General features: G+C 46.0%; 1 long non-coding RNA gene across 2 annotated transcripts in view; it reads right to left on the bottom strand.

Moving 5' to 3' along the window:
* LOC103007114 (uncharacterized) overlaps positions 1-13,210 on the bottom strand; it is an 81,176-nt gene that overhangs the window by 9,438 nt on the left and 58,528 nt on the right. The window lies entirely within an intron of this gene.

Below are 13,210 nucleotides of genomic sequence, written 5' to 3'. Positions count from 1 at the left end.
CAAAGTTCATAACTCAATTTGCCTTACACAGAATATCTGATTAAACATTAGCAAGCCTCAAGTGTTGAGGGCAAAATTCTGTCACCCTGTGGTCAACATCAGGCAACCAGAATTCTCTACTAATGGCTGGACAGAAGTGCATTTAGCAATCAGATCTTGGGTACTGTCCACAGAAGTACAAGCTACAGAGCTTGTCACATTCTTGTTAATGACTTGTTTTTAGCCTATCCACCTATCTTAAATCAGGTACTGAATTCACAAATAAGAACCTGCCTCTACATCAAGATTATTAGCAAGCCACTCATGGCACCAGTGGAAACACACTTGACATTTATTAAGCTAATTAGCAAAGCCTCCTGTATTGAGTGAGCTGTGGATAACAGAAGGGCTTCTAATAGTCGCTTGTGAAGTACACTGATTGGAATGCCAGCTGACCATCCCTGGGGTGTGAATTTCTGATTAGGGCAACTCACTGCTCCTAGGATATAACTTTAACAATTATCACACTATGCTGAATGTGTTAAATTAACATAACAGGTTCTTTGTGGATCTGAATGCATTAAGCTATTAAGGGCAAGATAGAATTTGATGCTTTTAAAGCACATGTTCTAAAAACTATCTTTCAAACCATATCCAGCCAAACTTTATTACTTATTAGTCCTTAAAAAGACACACTTCTAAACCCTTCCTTGCCAATCTCTGATTACTGACATTTTGAGCCTAATGGCCACATAAAGCCTTCCATGATAACCTGGTCAGAATCAATCATCCTACCTTCCCAACATGTTACCTGTGACTTTTCAACGTTTCAGTTACTCTAACTTGCATAATGTTCCCTTTACATACTTGCTTTCCCCTGAGAGGTTTTAAGTTGAGAGTACGAACCTATATCCAAGAATCTTTATGTAGTGGGTACCCAGAAAATAAGAAGAAAATGTGTGAGGGACTTCCCTAGCGGTCCAATGGTTAAGACTCCGTGCTTCCACTGCAGGGGGCATGGGTTCCATCCCTGGTGAGGGAACTAAGATCCCACATGCCGTGCAGTGTGGCCAAAAATAAATAAATTTTTTAAATGCATGAGTCCTGTTTTGTTGGTTGGTTTTGATTTTTTTCTTTTTAGTCTGAAGAGGGTTATCTAGAAGAGAGACCTGATGAAGGAACAGAAGCAAACAAAACTTAGTGAAAATCATTAAGGCACGTTTCTTTTTCACTGAGAAGATCATTAAGATGCATTTTCCAAACTTTTTCAACTGTCACATTTAGTTTAAAACATTTTATATTGCAAGCCAGCACATGTATATATACCTACATGAATAGGTGTGTGTATATATAATTTATATATGTATATACATACATAGGTAATTAAAACAAGTTTCACAAAATGCTTTCCTACTATGCGAGATGCAGGTTGATATTTTAAGAGCGAGCTGTGATCTCACTAAGGTGATTTCACAGCCTCTCCTGAGTTGTGACCTACAATTTGAAATACACTACATTAGAAGTTCTCTTCCCAAAAGTTCATTTCAAACTTGGATCATCTTTCTTTATTCAGCCTGTCTGTTTTAGAATGCAAACTGTTACAGCAAATAGTACTGAAAGGCTAGTAGGGTGAAGCATGGGGGAGAAGTAGATGAAGTATAGCTAGCTACTCCTTTCTCCCAAGGAAAAATGTTACCCAAAAGACTTAACATCTTTGCATCAACTGACAATAAAGAAAAAAAAAAATCATGAAAGCCAAAAAATCAGCAAACGGCAAGAATTGGGACATTTGGATGGTATTTATTTTAGTATTGGTTAGTTGACCTCAGCTGGCCAAGGGGTGTCATCAATCCCGGGAGGGTGGACTGGGGATGGACTGAAGAATGACAGGCTTAACTTATGAACCAAGAGTCACTAGAGTGAAATGTATAAATTTCTCATTTAGAAAATTCTATTGTACACACACAGCTCTCATATAATATCCCAACATGGTCCAGGAACTCAAGGATACCAGAGAATTGGGGTCCAATAGTAAAAGTATTACTATCTCCTGCGGAAGTCTAGACCATAATTATAAATGTTTAGCATTTCCTAAGCAGTTAGGATGTGCCTTTTAAAACATTACAGCACTTAATCTTCACAACGATCCTAATAAGGTAGCACTGTTGTCCTTATTTTACAAATGAGGAAATTGAGACTTAAAGGGTTTATGTGACCAGCTCCAAATTGCGTAACTATTAACTGGCAGACTCAGGAAGTATTATGATTCAAAGTATAGCGCTCAATCATATCTCCCATTTATGAAAGAGCTTACGTGGAGGTGTGGATCAAATTCCTGCCACCCTGCATTCTTCTGTGGAGTCTGGAACTTTTGAGGGAAGGCTGGCCAGCAGCAGCAGCAACAGTCATTTGTGCCAGGCTGCAGGGGGCACTGTGGCCTCCTGCAGGGAGCCCAGGGCTAAGACTCAGGAAAGCCCAGTTCTGCCCAGGCTCTGCCACTTACATCTGTGTACCTTCAACAGACATTCAACCCCCCTGTGCTTTGCTTTCTCCCACCTGAAACACTTGCCCTTCAAACCTCATGGGGAAGCTATGACATGAAAACATTCCAAAAGATTGGCAGGTTCTACAAATAGGATGGACAAACAGACTGTTAATCTCCCAGAATAACAGCTGTGTAGCATTCCTTAGCCATCAGTCTAAGAGCAGGAAGAAAAGGGATCCAGGAGGAATATCGCCAAGAAAAGAAAAGTAAAAATGAAGTTTTACTTGATACGCTTGATCATAGTGAGAGGATATTAACACTTCTGTCAGAGTTTGAGAACAACCAAATAATTTTTTAAATGACACATCTTAGTTTCAGTGAAACTATATAAAAGGAAATATATCCTTTATATTATATATATATTTTATATATAAAGGTATATAAAAAGGAAATATATCCACAGTATATCACATGGCTCAGCTATGAACATTCATATAGTCATCATAATGTAAGTAGAGAATACTGAACTAGCCCCAAATTATACCTATACTGAGAAGGGGTGGCAGAGGGCGGGGGGGGGGGGGAGAATAGGGTGTAAGAGAGTGAAATCCTCACCTTCGGTGGTAGTAAGTAGAAAATATCTAAAACCAAAAAGTGTAGAATAGTGTAAGCATGTTATTTAGAAATAATAGAAAAATAAATAGTAACTAGGAATAAATAATAGGAGAAAAGTCTTAAAGACTTGAAAATAAATGGCTCTAGGGAGCAGAAATCAGGACTGAGGAGGAGGAAGGGAGAAGATGACTTTTTGTTGTTTTTTAAGAGGAGTTGTAGAACTTTTTGCCTTTTAAACTAGTATTTCCACTATCTCTAACCAGTATGCAGTCAGAGAATGTTGTAGACTTTGGAACAGATAGATCTTGGCTCCAACTCGTACTGCTTGTGAGAACTTGGGTTCCAGGTTCCTAACCTGAAAAGTGAGACTATCAATACCTGTTTCACCAGTGAAGCATCGAGAAGTGGTTTAGAAGCTCTGCAGCCAGACTGCCTCGGCTCAGACTCCAGCTCCGACTGACTGACAGAAGTTGTGAAAATTCCTTACTTTCTCTGTGCCTCGGTTTTCTCTTCTGAAAATGGTGGTTATGATAACAGAACCTACCTCAAAGAGTTGCTAAATGGATTAAAAGAGAGATCCAGAAGCTCCTGGCACATAGTGAAGTTCAATGAATAACTGAGGCGTTAGACGTTTACACAAAACAGAGCATCAGGCACTATGCATGGTGCTTGACCCTGAATGGGCATCCACTTCTCCTAAACACACATCCAAAGAATCAGGGAAGAAGCCAGCGCTGGTCTCCCCAGCCAGACTGAAGTATTAGATCTCTACCTCCCATGCAATGATGTGAAGATACGTGGTCCCTGCCCTGCCACCAAGCCCCTCTCTGAACATACTTCCTGGAAGAGTTGTTTTATTTGGAGAAAGTATGTAAGACTCATTTAATTCTTACAGAGTTTCACTGGCTTGTTCTTTGGTCTGCTTAAAGGTTACAACTGGTTAGGCTGAGAAGAGAATGCCTATCAAGGCCGTTTGTGCCAGCCAGGACTCACGGAGCGCCTAGCAGGGCAGCTGCACCACCAACGTGCAGTAGATGCTCTCTGGCTTAAACAAGCATCCTCTGATTTCAGGTGAGCCTACACCTGTGAAACCTGCCCACGCATGGAGAGATGGCCACAGGAATGATCCAAAGCCACACCCGTCCCCAGATGTACCTATACCTCTTTACTCCCACCTCTCCTGGGAGTGAGACAAGACTGACCCAGCTCCAAGTCACTTCCTGCCAGGGCTTCACGGCAATTCAAAGAACATCTAAGTGCAGGTTCTTTCCAAATAGATTGGTTTCTTGAAACTCACAAGAAGTCAAACATCAGAAAAGAGGGGATTTCTGAAAGCCACCCACTAGGATGGCAACTGGTCCTTGGTAGTTTCAAATATTAAGAAAAGAAAAACAAATCGGCGTTGATTAGGCAGTATCTAATCTCCCTGAGCACAGGAAGTGAAGACGATTGAGCCTGATTTGCAGGAGGCCCTGAGGGTGTACAAAGCAGCCACTCCTCTAGCAAAGCCCACTCACGGTCTGCAGAGACACCTGCTTTTCCTGCCCCCAGCTGAGCACACCAGAGGGAAAGCACCATTAAATTCCCTGTGAGCTCGGGGCCCCTTAACTGCACCAAGGTCACCAGGTGAAGGGGATGGGGAAGGAGGGAAGAAAGGATGAGATCAGTTTGACAGGCTAAGTTGATGGGGTCAGTGGGAGACAAGAGCCATGAAGCCATTCATTCCACAAATGTTTATGGAGCCCCCAACATTCACCAGGCATTGACTTAGCCACCCAGGACACAAACAAGAATGAAACTTGTCCCTGCACTGAAGGACCCCCTAAGACTGGTAGGAAGCTGACTGACGTCTTGGTTCTGCCACACCATGGGAGCACAGCAGAGGGACCCCCCCTTACTTCTGCTTTGGTCAGGGATGGTGCTAGGGAAGAACAACCTTAGGGTTGAAAGTTGTAGAACAATTAGGAGATTTCCAGGCAGACAAACAGTTGGGGGAGGTGGGAAGGGGAAAGGCAATGCAGAGGAAACCACATGTGCAAAGGATGGAGGTTCTGGAAATTAGATGGTGTAGTAGGGCTGTGTGAAAGGAGTACTGGATGCATTTGGGGAAAAGGTGTTAAGAAGAGGCTAGAAATGTCGGCAGAGTCCCAATACCTGTGCATGGGAGAGGGAGAGAAAGAGGCAGGGAGACGGTGAGTTTCCTGCTATGGTCTAGCTAAGAAATGGGGAGAGCAGAAACCACAGCAGCAGAGAGGGGACATATTTCAAGAGGTTTCTGGGGGTAGAATGGATGGGATCTGCTGACAAACTGGATTAGGGAAAGAGTAGAGGATAGTTCCCACTTCCTTGGGTTGGAAGATATTTTTCTGTCGTTAATTCCGAGAATACAGGGGCAGTGTTGGGGTAAGAGGGTCATGAATTCAGATTTGGCAGTGTCAAATTTGAGCTGCCTCAAGCTCACCCTTATGGAGATGTGCAGTAGAGAGTGGGAAATACAGACATACCTCATTTTATTGCACTTTGCAGATACTGTAATTTTTACAAATTGAAGGTTTGTGGCAACCCTTCATTGAGCAAATCTATCAGCACCATTTTTCCAACAACATTTTCTCACTTCCTGTCTCTGTCTCACATTTTAAGTAATTCTCACAATATTTCAAACCCTCCACCCGCAAAAAGATTACAACTCGCTGAAGGCTCAGATGATGGTTAGCGTATTTTAGCAAAAAGTGTTTTAAAAATTAAGGCATGTACTTTTCTTAGACATAATACTATTGCACACTTAACAAGCTAGAATATAAACATACCTTTTATATGCACTGGGAAACCAAAAAAATTTTGTGTGACTCACTTTATTGCAGTGGTCTGGAATTGGACCCGCAATACCTCCGAGGTGTGCCTGTCCTGGTCTGGAGTCCAGGAGAGAGGTCTTGGCTGGAGGTTCAGATTTCACAGTTTGGCAGGGTTGGCTTTACAGATACTTTTTAGTGGGGAACTACCTCATGAGAGGGGTTCTCCTACTAGAGAAACAGAGGGGACAGCTTATCTGATTGGTCATCTTGGGGAAGGAACTAAGCAAGTGCAGCCAGGCCCTGGGGGCTCACCCACTCTGGATCTATCCTGCTGTGTGCTGAGTGGTTCCCTGGGACTGCAGTGGGTGGTCTGTAGAGAGTGAGCCACTTGAAGCAGACCCAAAGCTATGGTCTCCAATCAGCGTTTTCAGTAATAAAGTGAACGTTTTGATCTCCATCTGTCTTCTACAAACTCATGAGGGAGAAGGTGTTATTTATTGAAACCACTGCCAAACTCCCAACACTACTAGTGTATGTTTTGTTCGCTGTACTTTTCTCTCCTCTGCATTCCAAGCAGGTGGTCAGGCCTGTTAGTGGAAATATCTTTCCTAAGATGTTTTAGCAGGGTGAGAAAGCAATCATTGGTAGCCTGTGCATGGTGTTCCTGGGGCCAGGGCTTTGAGGGCTGCAAGAGGAGACAGAAGAGATTCGACCCTGGACTGGGAAGAGGGAAAATATCAGCAGGTCCCCGAGGACTGGGGTCTGGATGCTGCTCTGTGTCAACTCGCCAGGGAGGTGACAAGTCCTCAATGAGGGCAGCTGATCAGTGCAGTTGGGAAGGCTGGACCCCAGGCCCAGGAGCTCTCACTTTACCAAGGATTCCTTTGCTCCAAGCAGCAAGGCCACTGGCCCTGAGGAACCATGGGCCCAGACCAGGGAACATCTCAGCAGTTATCAGCCAGAACCAAAGACCAATGGCTTTGCCTAGAGGGGCCTCCCAGGAGGAGCCGACCTTGGCATACCCCTGGGTGGAAGGGGGGGACGTTTACCGAGATTAATTTCCTGCCAGCACAGTAGAATCGGGGCTCACTGTCAGACTGAAGTTGATTTAAACAAAGTCAAGAAGTGTATTTCCTTCACTTCAGAGTTGGAAGACTAAGATTCACAGCTCTGACAGTAGTTATCAGAACACAGAGGTGCTGGGAGTACTGAATGCGGGGTTCAGAGGGAGTGAAGCCAGGGAGTGTAGGCAAAAGCCTGGACAATCTCAGATTTAGGGGTAAGTGAAGAAATAAGGGGCTGAAAAAGCAAAATCAGCAAGGCAAGAGATGCTAAAGAGAAGAGTTAATAGCATTAAATACTGCACAAGTCCACTAAGACTAGGACTGAAATGTAGCCATGTGATCTGGCATTTAGGATGACCTTAGCGGAGCAGCGCTGTGGATGTGGACTTGAATGCAAGGAATAAAGGTCACATTCTCAAAAGAGCAGCAGGGGAAGAAGGGAGAATCAGGGGTCATAGATCGAAGTGGAGGGAAGGTTTATTTTTAACTTAAGAGATTTCTGAAGGTGCCTTAAGTTTGAGGAGAAGAAGCCAATGGAACAATTGTGGATACTTGATAGCGCTGGATCCAGAGGACAGGAACATTTGCACATGTTGAGGAACGAGCCCAAGCAGGGAATAGGAATATGGAAAGGAAGGCAGAAGGTAGTAGACAGCTTCTAAGATGGCCCTCAGTGATCTCTGCCTCTTGGTATTCATGCCCTTGTGTAATCCCCTCCCCTTAAGTGAGGGCTGGACTTACTGACTCACTTCTAACAAACAGAATGCAGTAGAAGTGATGGTAAACTGCCACTTCTTTTTTTTTTTTTTAATATTTATTTATTTATTTATTTAGGTTGCACTGGGTCTTAGTTGTGGCAGGTGGGCTCCTTAGTTGCGGCTTGAGGGTTCCTTAGTTGCGGCATGCAAACTCTTAGTTGCAGCATGCATGTGGGATCTAGTTCCTTGACCAGGGATCAAACCTGGGCCCCCTGCATTGGGAGCGCAGAGTCTTAACCACTGCGCCACCAGGGAAGTCCCAAGCCACTTCTGATATTAGGTTATAAAGAGACTATGCCTTCCATCTTGGGCATTCTTGTCTTGCTGTCCCTTGGGTCACTCCCCCTGAGGGGAAATCAGCTGCCATGTGTAAGGCAGCCCTATGTAAAGGCCCATATCAGTGACCCTAGAAGAGGATCCTTCAGCACCAGCCAATAGCTTGATTGCACTCTTATGAGAGACCTTGAAGGAGAGGCACCCAACTAAAGCACAGCCAGAGTCCACAAACTATAAGATAATAAATGTTTGTTATTTTCAGCCACTAAGTTTTGAATGCAGCAATAGATAACTATTAAGAAGTAGATATGTTTGCATGCAGGGAAGGCAAACATTTGAGGGGGCATGTGCCTGAAAGCCTTCCATTTTCTGTGCTGAGAGCAAGTTGAAAAGAAGAACAAAGGTTTGGCATGGCTACATTGGAAGGTGGGAAGTTTAGCTGGCTAAGGATGCGTGAAAGAATGGGCCAGTACTCTTAAGAGCCCAACTGAGATTGGTGATTAAAAAAAAGTTGAAGCTACTGCAATAAGCAGTTAAGGAATTGTTGTCCAGCTACCTTGACACCCTGCAATAGAAGAGAAAGGGGTTGTTGAAATGACCAGGACTGGGAGTTTATAAGATGATGAAGTAGGAAGCCCAAGAAGCAGGTCAGCTGGAGACGCTATAGCAAGAGACGGGCTACAGTGATGGGGCCACAGGAGGGGAACAAGAGGTGGTGAGAAGGTCACAACTGGATGGAGAGAAAATGGTAGGTAGCCTCAGTGAAGCTGAGAAGCTGGTGAATGGGCTTAAAAGTGAGAGGAACCAAAAGGCCCTAGGCCTGTGCTCAGAGGGGAGCAGTTCTGGGTGACCAGATGACTCAGGCTGTGCCCATGGGTGCAGGTTTCTTAAACAAGTGCCTTCTGCCAACTCCTCCAGTCTGATTCAAGCCAACCTGAGCTCCCTTCATCCCATCACCATGAACGCCATGCTTCAGCCACAAAGGACTCCTGTGGTTCTGTTCTTCTCATGTCGGCCTGGGTTGCCCTCCCTTCCACCCCCATCTTTCCCCAACAGATTCCTTTTCAACCCTCAAGCTCCAGCTCATGTCCTGCGTCCTAAGTGAGCTCCTCACAAATGTCTCCCATCTGAATTAATGCCTCCCCACCCCAGCCCAGTTTTGCACCTATTACAGCCTTGAGTTTGCCATACATTGTCATTAGGTTGATGGGGTTTTCTGTTTTCTCCATCGGAAGGTACATCCTTGGCGGGTAGACAGTGCGAGCCAGGATCTTTAGGTAGTTGGTGTTCCCAGAAGAGTGGCTGATTTGCAGTCAGTGCTTAGTACTGAACTGGATAAAGTAGTAAAATAATAAGGCTGAAGACACTGAGCATACAGTAAGACTTCCTGAGGAACTCTGAGATGAAAAAGGCAGCGGGAGAGAGCGCTTCCGTTCACTGTGCATCTGCCAACGCTCAAAACAGCTGTGCCAGGGAGCTCTTCCAAGTTTGGAAAACTAAGGCTCAAAGGTTCAGACTTGGCCATCACTTGTCGCTTTACTCCTCCCTAGGGTCTCATCCAGTCTCCAGACTAAAATCCATCAATATGCTGATAACTCCCAGAATTCCTCTCCAGCCCAGAGTGTTCCCGGGCTGGACTCTAGACACAACTCGACTGCCTCTGCCACATCTCTAACAGGCCTCTCAAACGCACATGGTCACAGACTCCTGATTCCGCCGCAAAATGTGCTGCTCCCACAGCTGTCTTCTCCTAGTAAATGGTGACTCCGCTCTACCAGGTAGGACTAAAAAATATCGACTCCTCTCTTTCACACACCCTCCCTCAGTGGTCCAATCGGCACTTCCTGTCAGCTCCACCACCCATGGGTGTCTACATTCAACCACCCACTCCCCTGCTTCCGGCACCTGCCACCTGGATTATTGCAAGCCGCTCCTTACGACCTGCTGGCTTCCCGCCTGCCCCCTTCAGCCCATTCTCAGCACAGCAGCAGAGAGGTTCTTTTCAAATGTAAATCCCATCTTTCTGCTCTCCCGTTTAAAACCTTCTGCTAGCGCCCCATCTCAGATCCTCAGATGGCCTAACCAAGCCCTGCCTGATCCGGTCTCCTGTCAATCACTGCTCTGATTTTTTAAAATAGCTTTTTCAGATATAATTCACATAACATACAGCTTGCCTATAGTGCACACCGGTGCGGCTTTTAGCACATTCCCAGAACTGTGCAGCCACCATCTCAATGAACATTACAACGCTTTCATCATTTCAAAAAGAAACTGCACCCCCTAGCCATCACTGCCCCATCTTCCCCTCTCTCCCGGTCCCAGGCACCCGGCTTTCCGCCTCCACAGATTTCCCTTTTGTGGATATTGCCTTGAAATCTCTCTGCCTCCTGAAAGCCCCTTCTCCCCACCTCCTCCCTCTTCCTCTCCTACCCCACCCAACACCTTGGGCTCCTGGTGCTCCCTGAACACTCCCTTCTGAGGGCCTCTGCACTTCGGTTCCCTCCACCTGAACCCCACGGTCCCCAGATCACGGCCACACCTCATGTCTCCACTCAAATGCCACCTTCTCAGGGAAGGAAGCCTTCCCTGACCTCCATACAAAACAGCAGTCCCATTATTCGCTTACCCCGCACCTTACTTACTTTCTCTGCATCACTAATCATTATATATACGTAATTTATACAATATATATATATAAAATTATATATGATATCAAGTATGCATATTTTTTTTCCTTTTTTAATTGCCTGTGTCCCCCTGCCACCCATGGAATATAAGCTCCAGAGGGAAGGGGTTACCACTTTTGTACCCTTAGTGCCTTGAACAGCACCTGAAATATACTCTATAAATATCGCCAAATGAACAGCAGAAACAGGACTTGAACATGAGTCTGCTGGACTCCAAAACCTATACCTTCAGTCACTGTACTCTGCTGATCTTAGAAAATGGGAAGGATTTGGACAGTGGCAAGAGGTAGAAAGGCCTAACGCCCACGCTCAGGGTGGTGGAGGCTGAGGTACGTTGCCCAGGTCTCCCCTCCGGACGGGGTGTTCTTTACCCCAGCTGCGGGGAGCGCTGGCAGCCGGCAGCTCACAGCTGCATCCTCAGGGCTGGCCCTGGCCTAAAGAGAGCCGCCTCCCTCAAGGCAACTCTGCCCCTCTCCAAAGCAGCCTGTATCCAATGGTCAATGTGGGGTATAAAGCCTGCCCCGAGCTCCAACTGTAAAGGGCCCTCCTAGCTCCGGAGCTCCTTGTGACATCGGGTGAAGCCTTTGTTGGGACAGCATCAAAGTTCAACTTTTCCCTCCAACAATCCTGCTTCCTTTCCTCCTCCCACAGGCGTTGATCTTGAGTTCACTCCCCAATAAACTTTGTGCAGGCAAATCTCTGTTGCAGAGCCTACCTCCTGGGGAGCTCAACCTGGGATGCTCAGAATAAATCATCCAATGACTTTCCAGAAAGGTCAAAGGATCTTTGGGAAACTGGACACAGAACAAATAAGCTGGGCCTCTGAAAGCTATGCCAACAACCAGACGAGCCCGTCCTACCTGTGTTTGCATGAGCCAGGCTCACCACATCCCTTTTAACAGAATAACATGGAAAGGAAGAGACTGTGGTGTGCGTGGCCCAGGACCACTGCCACAGCTCGGGGGCATCCCTCACGTGAAAGCAACTTCATTTCTTAGCCAAGCAGACCTCAGCTTGGGTCCCTGTCTGTGCCGTGACCTCACCCTGCTGAGCCAAATCTGCAGCAACTCATGAGTCATCGGGCTCAATCATAATTTCCTATTAGCTACGTACCCCGCCCCAAGGGACAGTGGTTATCTTCACCTCCCCCTTCTGGAGCCTGGCTGCTGAGTGGGAGAGAAGAGGGGAGGGGAAAAGGAGTCATCAAGAAACGACAACCCCAAGGGGGCAGCAATATTCCTGCCTGAAGTCTAGAGAGGAACAGGCAAAATTATTAAAATCATACTTGCCTGTCAGCCTTTTAGTTGAATAAGAAATTAGAAGGTGGTCTCCTCTCTAGTGTGGGAGCAGCTTGAGGGCAGGCATCAGTTATCATAAGTAATAGTACAGCCATTCATAAGACCATGAGTCATCCTAAGGCCACTGCTCATGTAGAGACTGGGCCAAGCTCTGTTCTGAGCACTTGACATATATTCACTAGTTTCACCCTCTTAACAACGCTTTCAGGTACATGCCAATCTTATCACCCTCATTTTGCACGTGAGACTAAGGCAGAGAGAGCTTAAGAGAGGGTAGGAAACTTACTAAGGCCACACAGGTTACAAGAGAGTTTGACCACTGTACCTACCACACTACCGGTGTGTATAATTCAGGGCCGAAGGCAGTGCTGGGGTTTGGTGGGGTACACTGCCCCGGGGGCCCTTCTCACAGCTAACCACACACCCCTCAGGGGCAAGTAGGGGTGAGCGGCCCCCCAGAAACCTGGGTTAAAGAAAACACGGGTTAAGGAGAAGTACAGGGGCTTCCCTCCAAGCCCCCCTTCTTCCTGCCTAGGGTAGGGGCTGCGAACATCTCCCCATGCCTTGATTCACAGTGCCTGCTTTCTCTTTGATGCATTCATTCTTTCCAGATTTTTTTACTTTCTTTCCGTTTGCTCACAAGGGAAGGCCTGCTGGGGCGGAAACATCACGCTTGGGTGAAAGGAGAACAATGGGTGCTGGCAGCCGAGGAAGCCTTGAGTGTGGTGGCTGTATTGCGGTTCCAGAACTTCCTCCCGGCAAGATCTGATCTGACAAGACACACAGCAGGGCTGATGGAGACGTTCATCACTTCCTCCCCCAACAAAAGGTGCTAATAAAATAAACTTCTCTCACTGGCCACTTGGCCGCCGTGTTGATTACAGCAAGATCTTTATGGACTCTGGTTCTTTCTATTGTCCTTTCCGAGTATTATTTTCCTTGTACCTATAAGCCCCAGCCCCTCCCAACACACACACACAGGAACTTGGCTGAGTTTTTCCTTGGGCATCTCTGGGTAGTGTTGTTTATTCCCAAGTTACCTTCCTGCACCAAAAAAGAGTGATGATCCCCTTAGGTTCCAGATTTTGGAACTGTGAGAATGTCTAGGTTAGACCAGTGTTTCCCAAGCTGTTTTCATTATTACCCCCTAAAGAACCTTGTCAGGTATTCTTTTCCTAATCGCCCTTCTTCCCATGACATTACTGTCTATCAGCATATCTCAGGGCCACGAACCATTGTAATATCTAAGATTTTTT

Source organism: Balaenoptera acutorostrata, chromosome 12 (genome assembly GCF_949987535.1).
Source record: "Balaenoptera acutorostrata chromosome 12, mBalAcu1.1, whole genome shotgun sequence".
Lineage (NCBI taxonomy): Eukaryota > Metazoa > Chordata > Mammalia > Artiodactyla > Balaenopteridae > Balaenoptera > Balaenoptera acutorostrata.
Note: the sequence above shows the minus strand (reverse complement) of the source record. Positions and strands in the feature narration are given on the sequence as shown.